Below are 11,724 nucleotides of genomic sequence, written 5' to 3'. Positions count from 1 at the left end.
CGCTGGAAACGGGGACCTGATGGCACAGGCCTTGCCTTCCCATTTTGAATACTCAATTCATGCTGCCTTGAAACTCCCTAAATAACAGTTTTAGGACGTGTCTCTAGTCACTGTAGGCAGGGCTCTGGGAAGGGCACGAGTGTTCTCTCCATCAACAGGGTGCTTTCCTAGACTGGGAGGGAGCTCCTCCTGATACGCTCTAGAGCTAAAAGGAAACGTGACGTGAGTCCTTTCCTCAAGGTAAAGCCTCGAATAGCCTGCCGAAGCGGAAGCTTGGAGCAGAGTCCTTGAAGCGTTAGCTTTAGGTATATTTTCAGGTTGGTAAGCTTTCAGGACACGGAGGACCTCGCGTGGGCACCCTATTCCCTGCAAGAACACCTAGTACCGGCAGGCTCCACTAGGCTGCTAAGAAACATCCAGGCCCGGAAACCTTTCCCAGTCACTCTGTGTATGCTGAGTGTAGGGCAACACACTGCACTCTTCCTTGGGAGACCTAGGTTTCCTCAGCACTCCAACAGCTCCAGGAAATCTCTTCTCTCACGTCCTACATGTCATGCAAATATGCCTCATAGCCCTAGGCTGAGCGGCACTGAGAAACCAAAACAGCTTTGCATTCCTCGTACAGAGTCATACCTTAAGACCCCATACTTACAGGGTAAAGTCGGCTTGCGTTCCTGCCTTAACCACAGCACAGTTCTTCCTCTTACACTGCAGGGTTTTAGAAGAAGCTAAGCCCCGATAGCGTACCTAGAGCTTTCCTTGGAAGAGGCAGTAGGCTACACGGAGAACTCCGTGCCAAGAAAACGTTATTCAGGGAAGGGACCAGTGTGTAGCTAGAGTGTGTATTTACTTAGGAGAAATCACAAGGAGGTAGGCTGCGTGTTCGCTGGAAACGGGGACCTGATGGCACAGTCCTTGCCTTCCCATTTTGAATGCTGAATTCATGCTGCCTTGAAACTACCTAAATAACAGTTTTAGAACGGGTCTCTAGTCACTGTAGGCAGGGCTTTGGGAAGGGCACGAGTGTTCTCTCCATCAACAGGGTGCTTTCATAGCCTGGGAGGGAGCTCCTCCTGAGACGCTCTAGAGCTAAAAGGAAACTTGACGTGAGTCCTTTCCTCAAGGTAAAGCCTCGAATAGCCTGCCGAAGCGGAAGCTTGGAGCAGAGTCCTTGAAGCATTAGCTTTAGTTCTGTTTTCTTTTAAGGTTAGTAAGGTTTCAAGACACCTAGGCCCTCGCGAGGGCACCCTATTCCCTGCAAGAACACGTAGTACCAGCAGGCTCCACTAGGCTGATAAGAAACATCCAGGCCCGGAAACCTTTCCCAGTCACTCTGTGTATGCTGAGTGTAGGGCAACACACTGCACTCTTCTTTGGGAGACCTAGGTTTCCTCAGCACTCCAAAAGCTCCAGGAAATCTGTTCTCTAACGCCCTACATGCCATGCAAATCTGCCTCATAGCCCTAGGCTGAGCGGCACTGAGGATCCAAAACTGCTTTGCATTCCTCGTACAGAGTCATACCTTAAGACCCCATACTTACAGGAGAAAGGCGGCTTGCGTTTCTGCCTTAACCACAGCACAGATGTTCCTCTTACACTGCAGGGTGTTAGAAGAAGCTAAGCCCCGATAGCGTACCTAGAGCTTTCCTTGGGAAAGGCAGTAGGCTACACGGAGAACTCTGTGCCAAGGAAACGTTATTCAGGGAAGGGACCAGTGTGTAGCTAGAGTGTGTATTTACTTGGAGAAATCACAAGGAGGTAGGCTGCGTGTTCGCTGGAAACGGGGACCTGATGGCACAGGCCTTGCCTTCCCATTTTGAATACTCAATTCATGCTGCCTTGAAACTACCTAAATAACAGTTTTAGGACGTGTCTCTAGTCACTGTAGGCAGGGCTCTGGAAAGGGAACGAGTGTTCTCTACATCAACAGGGTGCTTTCATAGCCTGGGTTGGTGCTCCTCCTGAGACGCTCTAGAGCTAAAAGGAAACTTGACGTGAGTCCTTTCCTCAAGGTAAAGCCTCGAATAGCCTGCCGAAGCGGAAGCTTGGAGCAGAGTCCTTGAAGCGTTAGCTTTAGGTATATTTTCAGGTTGGTAAGCTTTCAGGACACGGAGGACCTCGCGTGGGCACCCTATTCGCTGCAAGAACACCTAGTACCGGCAGGCTCCACTAGGCTGCTAAGAAACATCCAGGCCCGGAAACCTTTCCCAGTCACTCTGTGTATGCTGAGTGTAGGGCAACACACTGCACTCTTCCTTGGGAGACCTAGGTTTCTCCAGCACTCCAACACCTCCAGGAAATCTCTTCTCTCACGTCCTACATGTCATGCAAATATGCCTCATAGCCCTAGGCTGAGCGGCACTGAGAAACCAAAACAGCTTTGCATTCCTCGTACAGAGTCATACCTTAAGACCCCATACTTACAGGGTAAAGTCGGCTTGCGTTCCTGCCTTAACCACAGCACAGTTCTTCCTCTTACACTGCAGGGTGTTAGAAGAAGCTAAGCCCCGATAGCGTACCTAGAGCTTTCCTTGGGAAAGGCAGTAGGCTACACGGAGAACTCTGTGCCAAGAAAACGTTATTCAGGGAAGGGACCAGTGTGTAGCTAGAGTGTATATTTACTTGGAGAAATCACAAGGAGGTAGGCTGCGTGTTCGCTGGAAACGGGGACCTGATGGCACAGGCCTTGCCTTCCCATTTTGAATGCTCAATTCATGCTGCCTTGAAACTACCTAAATAACAGTTTTAGGACGGGTCTCTAGTCACTGTAGGCAGGGCTTTGGGAAGGGCACGAGTGTTCTCTCCATCAACAGGGTGCTTTCCTAGACTGGGAGGGAGCTCCTCCTGAGACGCTCTAGAGCTAAAAGGAAACGTGACGTGAGTCCTTTCCTCAAGGTAAAGCCTCGAATAGCCTGCCGAAGCGGAAGCTTGGAGCAGAGTCCTTGAAGCATTAGCTTTAGGTCTGTTTTCTTTTAAGGTTAGTAAGGTTTCAAGACACCGAGGACCTCGCGTGGGCACCCTATTCCCTGCAAGAACACCTAGAATCGGCAGGCTCCACTAGGCTGCTAAGAAACATCCAGGCCCGGAAACCTTTCCCAGTCACTCTGTGTATGCTGAGTGTAGGGCAACACACTGCACTCTTCCTTGGGAGACCTAGGTTTCCTCAGCACTCCAACGGCTCCAGGAAATCTCTTCTCTCACGTCCTACATGTCATGCAAATATGCCTCATAGCCCTAGGCTGAGCGGCACTGAGAAACCAAAACAGCTTTGCTTTCCTCGTACAGAGTCATACCTTAAGACCCCATACTTACAGGGTAAAGTCGGCTTGCATTCCTGCCTTAACCATAGCACAGTTCTTCCTCTTACAAGGCAGGGTTTTAGAAGAAGCTAAGACCCGATATCGTTCTTAGAGCTTTCCTTGGGAAAGGCAGTAGGCTACACGGAGAACTCTGTGCCAAGAAAACGTTATTCAGGGAAGGGACCAGTGTGTAGCTAGAGTGTGTATTTACTTAGGAGAAATCACAAGGAGGAAGGCTGCGTGTTCGCTGGAAACGGGGACGTGATGGCACAGTTCTTGCTTTCCCATTTTGAATGCTCCATTCATGCTGCCTTGAAACTACCTAAAAAACAGTTTTAGGACGTGTCTCTAGTCACTGTAGGCAGGGCTCTGGGAAGGGAACGAGTGTTCTCTACATCAACAGGGTGCTTTCATAGCCTGGGTTGGTGCTCCTCCTGAGACGCTCTAGAGCTAAAAGGAAACTTGACGTGAGTCCTTTCCTCAAGGTAAAGCCTCGAATAGCTTGCCGAAGCGGAAGCTAGGAGCAGAGTGCTTGAAACATTAGCTTTACGTCTGTTTTCTTTTAAGGTTAGTAAGGTTTCAAGACACCGAGGACCTCGCGTGGGCACCCTATTCCCTGTAAAAACACCTAGTTCCGGCAGGCTCCACTAGGCTGCTAAGAAACATCCAGGCCCGGAAACCTTTCCCAGTCACTCTGTGTATGCTGAGTGTAGGGCAACACACTGCACTCTTCTTTGGGAGACCTAGGTTTCTCCAGCACTCCAACACCTCCAGGAATTCTGTTCTCTCACGCCCTACATGTCATGCAAATCTGCCTCATAGCCCTAGGCTGAGCGGCACTGAGGAACCAAAACTGCTTTGCATTCCTCGTACAGAGTCATACCTTAAGACCCCATACTTACAGGAGAAAGTCGGCTTGCGTTCCTGCCTTAACCACAGCACAGTTCTTCCTCTTACACTGCAGGGTTTTAGAAGAAGCTAAGCCCCGATAGCGTACCTAGAGCGTTCCTTGGGAGAGGCAGTAGGCTACACGGAGAACTCTGTGCCAAGAAAACGTTATTCAGGGAAGGGACCAGTGTGTAGCTAGAGTGTATATTTACTTGGAGAAATCACAAGGAGGTAGGCTGCGTGTTCGCTGGAAACGGGGACCTGATGGCACAGGCCTTGCCTTCCCATTTTGAATGCTCAATTCATGCTGCCTTGAAACTACCTAAATAACAGATTTAGGACGGGTCTCTAGTCACTGTAGGCAGGGCTTTGGGAAGGGCACGAGTGTTCTCTCCATCAACAGGGTGCTTTCCTAGACTGCGAGGGAGCTCCTCCTGAGACGCTCTAGAGCTAAAAGGAAACTTGACGTGAGTCCTTTCCTCAAGGTAAAGCCTCGAATAGCCTGCCGAAGCGGAAGCTTGGAGCAGAGTCCTTGAAGCATTAGCTTTAGGTCTGTTTTCTTTTAAGGTTAGTAAGGTTTCAAGACACCGAGGACCTCGCGTGGGCACCCTATTCCCTGCAAGAACACTTAGTTCCGGCAGGCTCCACTAGGCTGCTAAGAAACATCCAGGCCCGGAAACCTTTCCCAGTCACTCTGTGTATGCTGAGTGTAGGGCAACACACTGCACTCTTCTTTGGGAGACCTAGGTTTCTTCAGCACTCCAACACCACCAGGAATTCTGTTCTCTCACGTCCAACATGTCATGCAAATATGCCTCTTAGCCCTAGGTTGAGCGGCACTGAGAAAGCAAAACTGCTTTGCATTCCTCGTACAGAGTCATAACTTAAGAACCCATACTTACAGGAGAAAGTCGGCTTGCGTTCCTGCTGTAAGCAAAGCACAGTTTTTCCTCTTACACTGCAGGGTGTTAGAAGAAGCTAAGCTCCGATAGCGTACCTAGGGCGTTCCTTGGGAGAGGCAGTTGGCTACACGGAGAACTCCGTGCCAAGGTAACGTTATTCAGGGAAGGGACCAGTGTGTAGCTAGAGTGTATATTTACCTGGAGAAATCACAAGGAGGTAGGCTGCGTGTTCGCTGGAAACGGGGACCTGATGGCACAGTCCTTGCCTTCCCATTTTGAATGCTGAATTCATGCTGCCTTGAAACTACCTAAATAACAGTTTTAGAACGGGTCTCTAGTCACTGTAGGCAGGGCTTTGGGAAGGGCACGAGTGTTCTCTCCATCAACAGGGTGCTTTCATAGCCTGGGAGGGAGCTCCTCCTGAGACGCTCTAGAGCTAAAAGGAAACTTGACGTGAGTCCTTTCCTCAAGGTAAAGCCTCGAATAGCCTGCCGAAGCGGAAGCTTGGAGCAGAGTCCTTTAAGCGTTAGCTTTAGGTATATTTTCAGGTTGGTAAGCTTTCAGGACACGGAGGACCTCGCGTGGGCACCCTATTCCCTGCAAGAACACCTAGTACCGGCAGGCTCCACTAGGCTGCTAAGAAACATCCAGGCCCGGAAACCTTTCCCAGTCACTCTGTGTATGCTGAGTGTAGGGCAACACACTGCACTCTTCCTTGGGAGACCTAGGTTTCCTCAGCACTCCAACAGCTCCAGGAAATCTCTTCTCTCACGTCCTAGATGTCATGCAAATATGCCTCATAGCCCTAGGCTGAGCGGCACTGAGAAACCAAAACTGCTTTGCATTCCTCGTACAGAGTCATAACTTAAGAACCCATACTTACAGGAGAAAGTCGGCTTGCGTTCCTGCTGTAACCAAAGCACAGTTCTTCCTCTTACACTGCAGGGTGTTAGAAGAAGCTAAGCTCCGATAGCGTACCTAGGGCGTTCCTTGGGAGAGGCAGTTGGCTACACGGAGAACTCCGTGCCAAGGTAACGTTATTCAGGGAAGGGACCAGTGTGTAGCTAGAGTGTATATTTACTTGGAGAAATCACAAGGAGGTAGGCTGCGTGTTCGCTGGAAACGGGGACCTGATGGCACAGGCCTTGCCTTCCCATTTTGAATGCTGAATTCATGCTGCCTTGAAACTACCTAAATAACAGTTTTAGAACGGGTCTCTAGTCAGTGTAGGCAGGGCTTTGGGAAGGGCACGAGTGTTCTCTCCATCAACAGGGTGCTTTCATAGCCTGGGAGGGAGCTCCTCCTGAGACGCTCTAGAGCTAAAAGGAAACTTGACGTGAGTCCTTTCCTCAAGGTAAAGCCTCGAATAGCTTGCCGAAGCGGAAGCTTGGAGCAGAGTGCTTGAAACATTAGCTTTACGTCTGTTTTCTTTTAAGGTTAGTAAGGTTTCAAGACACCGAGGACCTCGCGTGGGGACCCTATTCCCTATAAAAACACCTAGTTCCGGCAGGCTCCACTAGGCTGCTAAGAAACATCCAGGCCCGGAAACCTTTCCCAGTCACTCTGTGTATGCTGAGTGTAGGGCAACACACTGCACTCTTCTTTGGGAGACCTAGGTTTCTTCAGCACTCCAACACCTCCAGGAATTCTGTTCTCTCACGCCCTACATGTCATGCAAATCTGCCTCATAGCCCTAGGCTGAGCGGCACTGAGGAACCAAAACTGCTTTGCATTCCTCGTACAGAGTCATACCTTAAGACCCCATACTTACAGGAGAAAGTCGGCTTGCGTTCCTGCCTTAACCACAGCACAGATGTTCCTCTTACACTGCAGGGTGTTAGAAGAAGCTATGCCCCGATAGCGTACCTAGAGCGTTCCTTGGGAGAGGCAGTTGGCTACACGGAAAACTCCGTGCCAAGAAAACGTTATTCAGGGCAGGGACCAGTGTGTAGTTACAGTGTATATTTCCTTGGAGAAATCACAAGGAGGTAGGCTGCATGTTCGCTGGAAACGGGGACCTGATGGCACAGGTCTTGCTTTCCCATTTTGAATGCTCCATTCATGCTGCCTTAAAACTACCTAAAAAACAGTTTTAGGACGTGTCTCTAGTCACTGTAGGCAGGGCTCTGGGAAGGGAACGAGTGTTCTCTACATCAACAGGGTGCTTTCATAGCCTGGGTTGGTGCTCCTCCTGAGACGCTCTAGAGCTAAAAGGAAACTTGACGTGAGTCCTTTCCTCAAGGTAAAGCCTCCAATAGCCTGCCGAAGCGGAAGCTTGGAGCAGAGTGCTTGAAGCATTAGCTTTAGGTCTGTTTTCTTTTAAGGTTAGTAAGGTTTCAAGACACCGAGGACCTCGCGTGGGCACCCTATTCCCTGCAAGAACACCGAGTTCCGGCAGGCTCCACTAGGCTGCTAAGGAACATCCAGGCCCGGAAACCTTTCCCAGTCACTCTGTGTATGCTGAGTGTAGGGCAACACACTGCACTCTTCCTTGGGAGACCTAGGTTTCCTCAGCACTCCAACACCTCCAGGAATTCTGTTCTCTAACGCCCTACATGCCATGCAAATCTGCCTCAGAGCCCTAGGCTGAGCGGCACTGAGGGACCAAAACTGCTTTGCATTCCTCGTACAGAGTCATACCTTAAGACCCCATACTTACAGGAGAAAGGCGGCTTGCGTTTCTGCCTTAACCACAGCACAGATGTTCCTCTTACACTGCAGGGTGTTAGAAGAAGCTAAGCCCCGATAGCGTACCTAGAGCTTTCCTTGGGAAAGGCAGTAGGCTACACGGAGAACTCTGTGCCAAGAAAACGTTATTCAGGGAAGGGACCAGTGTGTAGCTAGAGTGTATATTTACTTGGAGAAATCACAAGGAGGTAGGCTGCGTGTTCGCTGGAAACGGGGACCTGATGGCACAGGCCTTGCCTTCCCATTTTGAATGCTCAATTCATGCTGCCTTGAAACTACCTAAATAACAGATTTAGGACGGGTCTCTAGTCACTGTAGGCAGGGCTTTGGGAAGGGCACGAGTGTTCTCTCCATCAACAGGGTGCTTTCCTAGACTGGGAGGGAGCTCCTCCTGAGACGCTCTAGAGCTAAAAGGAAACTTGACGTGAGTCCTTTCCTCAAGGTAAAGCCTCGAATAGCCTGCCGAAGCGGAAGCTTGGAGCAGAGTCCTTGAAGCATTAGCTTTAGGTCTGTTTTCTTTTAAGGTTAGTAAGGTTTCAAGACACCGAGGACCTCGCGTGGGCACCCTATTCCCTGCAAGAACACTTAGTTCCGGCAGGCTCCACTAGGCTGCTAAGAAACATCCAGGCCCGGAAACCTTTCCCAGTCACTCTGTGTATGCTGAGTGTAGGGCAACACACTGCACTCTTCTTTGGGAGACCTAGGTTTCTTCAGCACTCCAACACCACCAAGAATTCTGTTCTCTCACGTCCAACATGTCATGCAAATATGCCTCTTAGCCCTAGGTTGAGCGGCACTGAGAAACCAAAACTGCTTTGCATTCCTCGTACAGAGTCATAACTTAAGAACCCATACTTACAGGAGAAAGTCGGCTTGCGTTCCTGCTGTAACCAAAGCACAGTTTTTCCTCTTACACTGCAGGGTGTTAGAAGAAGCTAAGCTCCGATAGCGTACCTAGGGCGTTCCTTGGGAGAGGCAGTTGGCTACACGGAGAACTCCGTGCCAAGGTAACGTTATTCAGGGAAGGGACCAGTGTGTAGCTAGAGTGTATATTTACTTGGAGGAATCACAAGGAGGTAGGCTGCGTGTTCGCTGGAAACGGGGACCTGATGGCACAGTCCTTGCCTTCCCATTTTGAATGCTGAATTCATGCTGCCTTGAAACTACCTAAATAACAGTTTTAGAACGTGTCTCTAGTCACTGTAGGCAGGGCTCTGGGAAGGGAACGAGTGTTCTCTACATCAACAGGGTGCTTTCATAGCCTGGGTTGGTGCTCCTCCTGAGACGCTCTAGAGCTAAAAGGAAACTTGACGTGAGTCCTTTCCTCAAGGTAAAGCCTCCAATAGCCTGCCGAAGCGGAAGCTTGGAGCAGAGTGCTTGAAGCATTAGCTTTAGGTCTGTTTTCTTTTAAGGTTAGTAAGGTTTCAAGACACCGAGGACCTCGCTTGGGCACCCTATTCCCTGCAAGAACACCGAGTTCCGGCAGGCTCCACTAGGCTGCTAAGGAACATCCAGGCCCGGAAACCTTTCCCAGTCACTCTGTGTATGCTGAGTGTAGGGCAACACACTGCACTCTTCCTTGGGAGACCTAGGTTTCCTTAGCACTCCAACACCTCCAGGAATTCTGTTCTCTAACGCCCTACATGCCATGCAAATCTGCCTCAGAGCCCTAGGCTGAGCGGCACTGAGGAACCAAAACTGCTTTGCATTCCTCGTACAGAGTCATACCTTAAGACCCCATACTTACAGGAGAAAGTCGGCTTGCGTTCCTGCTGTAAGCAAAGCACAGTTTTTCCTCTTACACTGCAGGGTGTTAGAAGAAGCTAAGCTCCGATAGCGTACCTAGGGCGTTCCTTGGGAGAGGCAGTTGGCTACACGGAGAACTCCGTGCCAAGGTAACGTTATTCAGGGAAGGGACCAGTGTGTAGCTAGAGTGTATATTTACTTGGAGAAATCACAAGGAGGTAGGCTGCGTGTTCGCTGGAAACGGGGACCTGATGGCACAGTCCTTGCCTTCCCATTTTGAATGCTGAATTCATGCTGCCTTGAAACTACCTAAATAACAGTTTTAGAACGGGTCTCTAGTCACTGTAGGCAGGGCTTTGGGAAGGGCACGAGTGTTCTCTCCATCAACAGGGTGCTTTCATAGCCTGGGAGGGAGCTCCTCCTGAGACGCTCTAGAGCTAAAAGGAAACTTGACGTGAGTCCTTTCCTCAAGGTAAAGCCTCGAATAGCCTGCCGAAGCGGAAGCTTGGAGCAGAGTCCTTGAAGCATTAGCTTTAGGTCTGCTTTCTTTTAAGGTTAGTAAGGTTTCAAGACACCTAGGCCCTCGCGAGGGCACCCTATTCCCTGCAAGAACACGTAGTACCAGCAGGCTCCACTAGGCTGATAAGAAACATCCAGGCCCGGAAACCTTTCCCAGTCACTCTGTGTATGCTGAGTGTAGGGCAACACACTGCACTGTTCTTTGGGAGACCTAGGTTTCTTCAGCACTCCATCACCACCAGGAATTCTGTTCTCTCATGTCCAACATGCCATGCAAATCTGCCTCAGAGCCCTAGGCTGAGCGGCACTGAGGAACCAAAACTGCTTTGCATTCCTCGTCCAGAGTCATACCTTAAGACCCCATACTTACAGGAGAAAGGCGGCTTGCGTTTCTGCCTTAACCACAGCACAGATGTTCCTCTTACACTGCAGGGTGTTAGAAGAAGCTAAGCCCCGATAGCGTACCTAGAGCTTTCCTTGGGAAAGGCAGTAGGCTACACGGAGAACTCTGTGCCAAGAAAACGTTATTCAGGGAAGGGACCAGTGTGTAGCTAGAGTGTGTATTTACTTGGAGAAATCACAAGGAGGTAGGCTGCGTGTTCGCTGGAAACGGGGACCTGATGGCACAGGCCTTGCCTTCCCATTTTGAATACTCAATTCATGCTGCCTTGAAACTACCTAAATAACAGTTTTAGGACGTGTCTCTAGTCACTGTAGGCAGGGCTCTGGGAAGGGCACGAGTGTTCTCTCCATCAACAGGGTGCTTTCCTAGACTGGGAGGGAGCTCCTCCTGAGACGCTCTAGAGCTAAAAGGAAACGTGACGTGAGTCCTTTCCTCAAGGTAAAGCCTCGAATAGCCTGCCGAAGCGGAAGCTTGGAGCAGAGTCCTTGAAGCGTTAGCTTTAGGTATATTTTCAGGTTGGTAAGCTTTCAGGACACGGAGGACCTCGCGTGGGCACCCTATTCCCTGCAAGAACACCTAGTACCGGCAGGCTCCACTAGGCTGCTAAGAAACATCCAGGCCCGGAAACCTTTCCCAGTCACTCTGTGTATGCTGAGTGTAGGGCAACACACTGCACTCTTCTTTGGGAGACCTAGGTTTCCTCAGCACTCCAACAGCTCCAGGAAATCTCTTCTCTCACGTCCTACATGTCATGCAAATATGCCTCATAGCCCTAGGCTGAGCGGCACTGAGGGACCAAAACTGCTTTGCATTCCTCGTACAGAGTCATACCTTAAGACCCCATACTTACAGGGTAAAGTCGGCTTGCGTTCCTGCCTTAACCACAGCACAGTTCTTCCTCTTACACTGCAGGGTTTTAGAAGAAGCTAAGCCCCGATAGCGTACCTAGAGCTTTCCTTGGAAGAGGCAGTAGGCTACACGGAGAACTCCGTGCCAAGAAAACGTTATTCAGGGAAGGGACCAGTGTGTAGCTAGAGTGTGTATTTACTTAGGAGAAATCACAAGGAGGTAGGCTGCGTGTTCGCTGGAAACGGGGACCTGATGGCACAGGCCTTGCCTTCCCATTTTGAATACTCCATTCATGCTGCCTTGAAACTACCTAAATAACAGTTTTAGGACTGGTCTCTTGTCACTGTAGGCAGGGCTTTGGGAAGGGCACGAGTGTTCTCTCCATCAACAGGGTGCTTTCATAGCCTGGGAGGGAGCTCCTCCTGAGACG

Source organism: Balaenoptera borealis (assembly GCF_965194805.1).
Source record: "Balaenoptera borealis genome assembly, contig: HAP1_SCAFFOLD_1125, whole genome shotgun sequence".
In the NCBI taxonomy this organism is placed as follows: domain Eukaryota; kingdom Metazoa; phylum Chordata; class Mammalia; order Artiodactyla; family Balaenopteridae; genus Balaenoptera; species Balaenoptera borealis.
The sequence above is the reverse complement of the archived record's forward strand: the minus strand, read 5'-3'. Positions refer to the sequence as shown.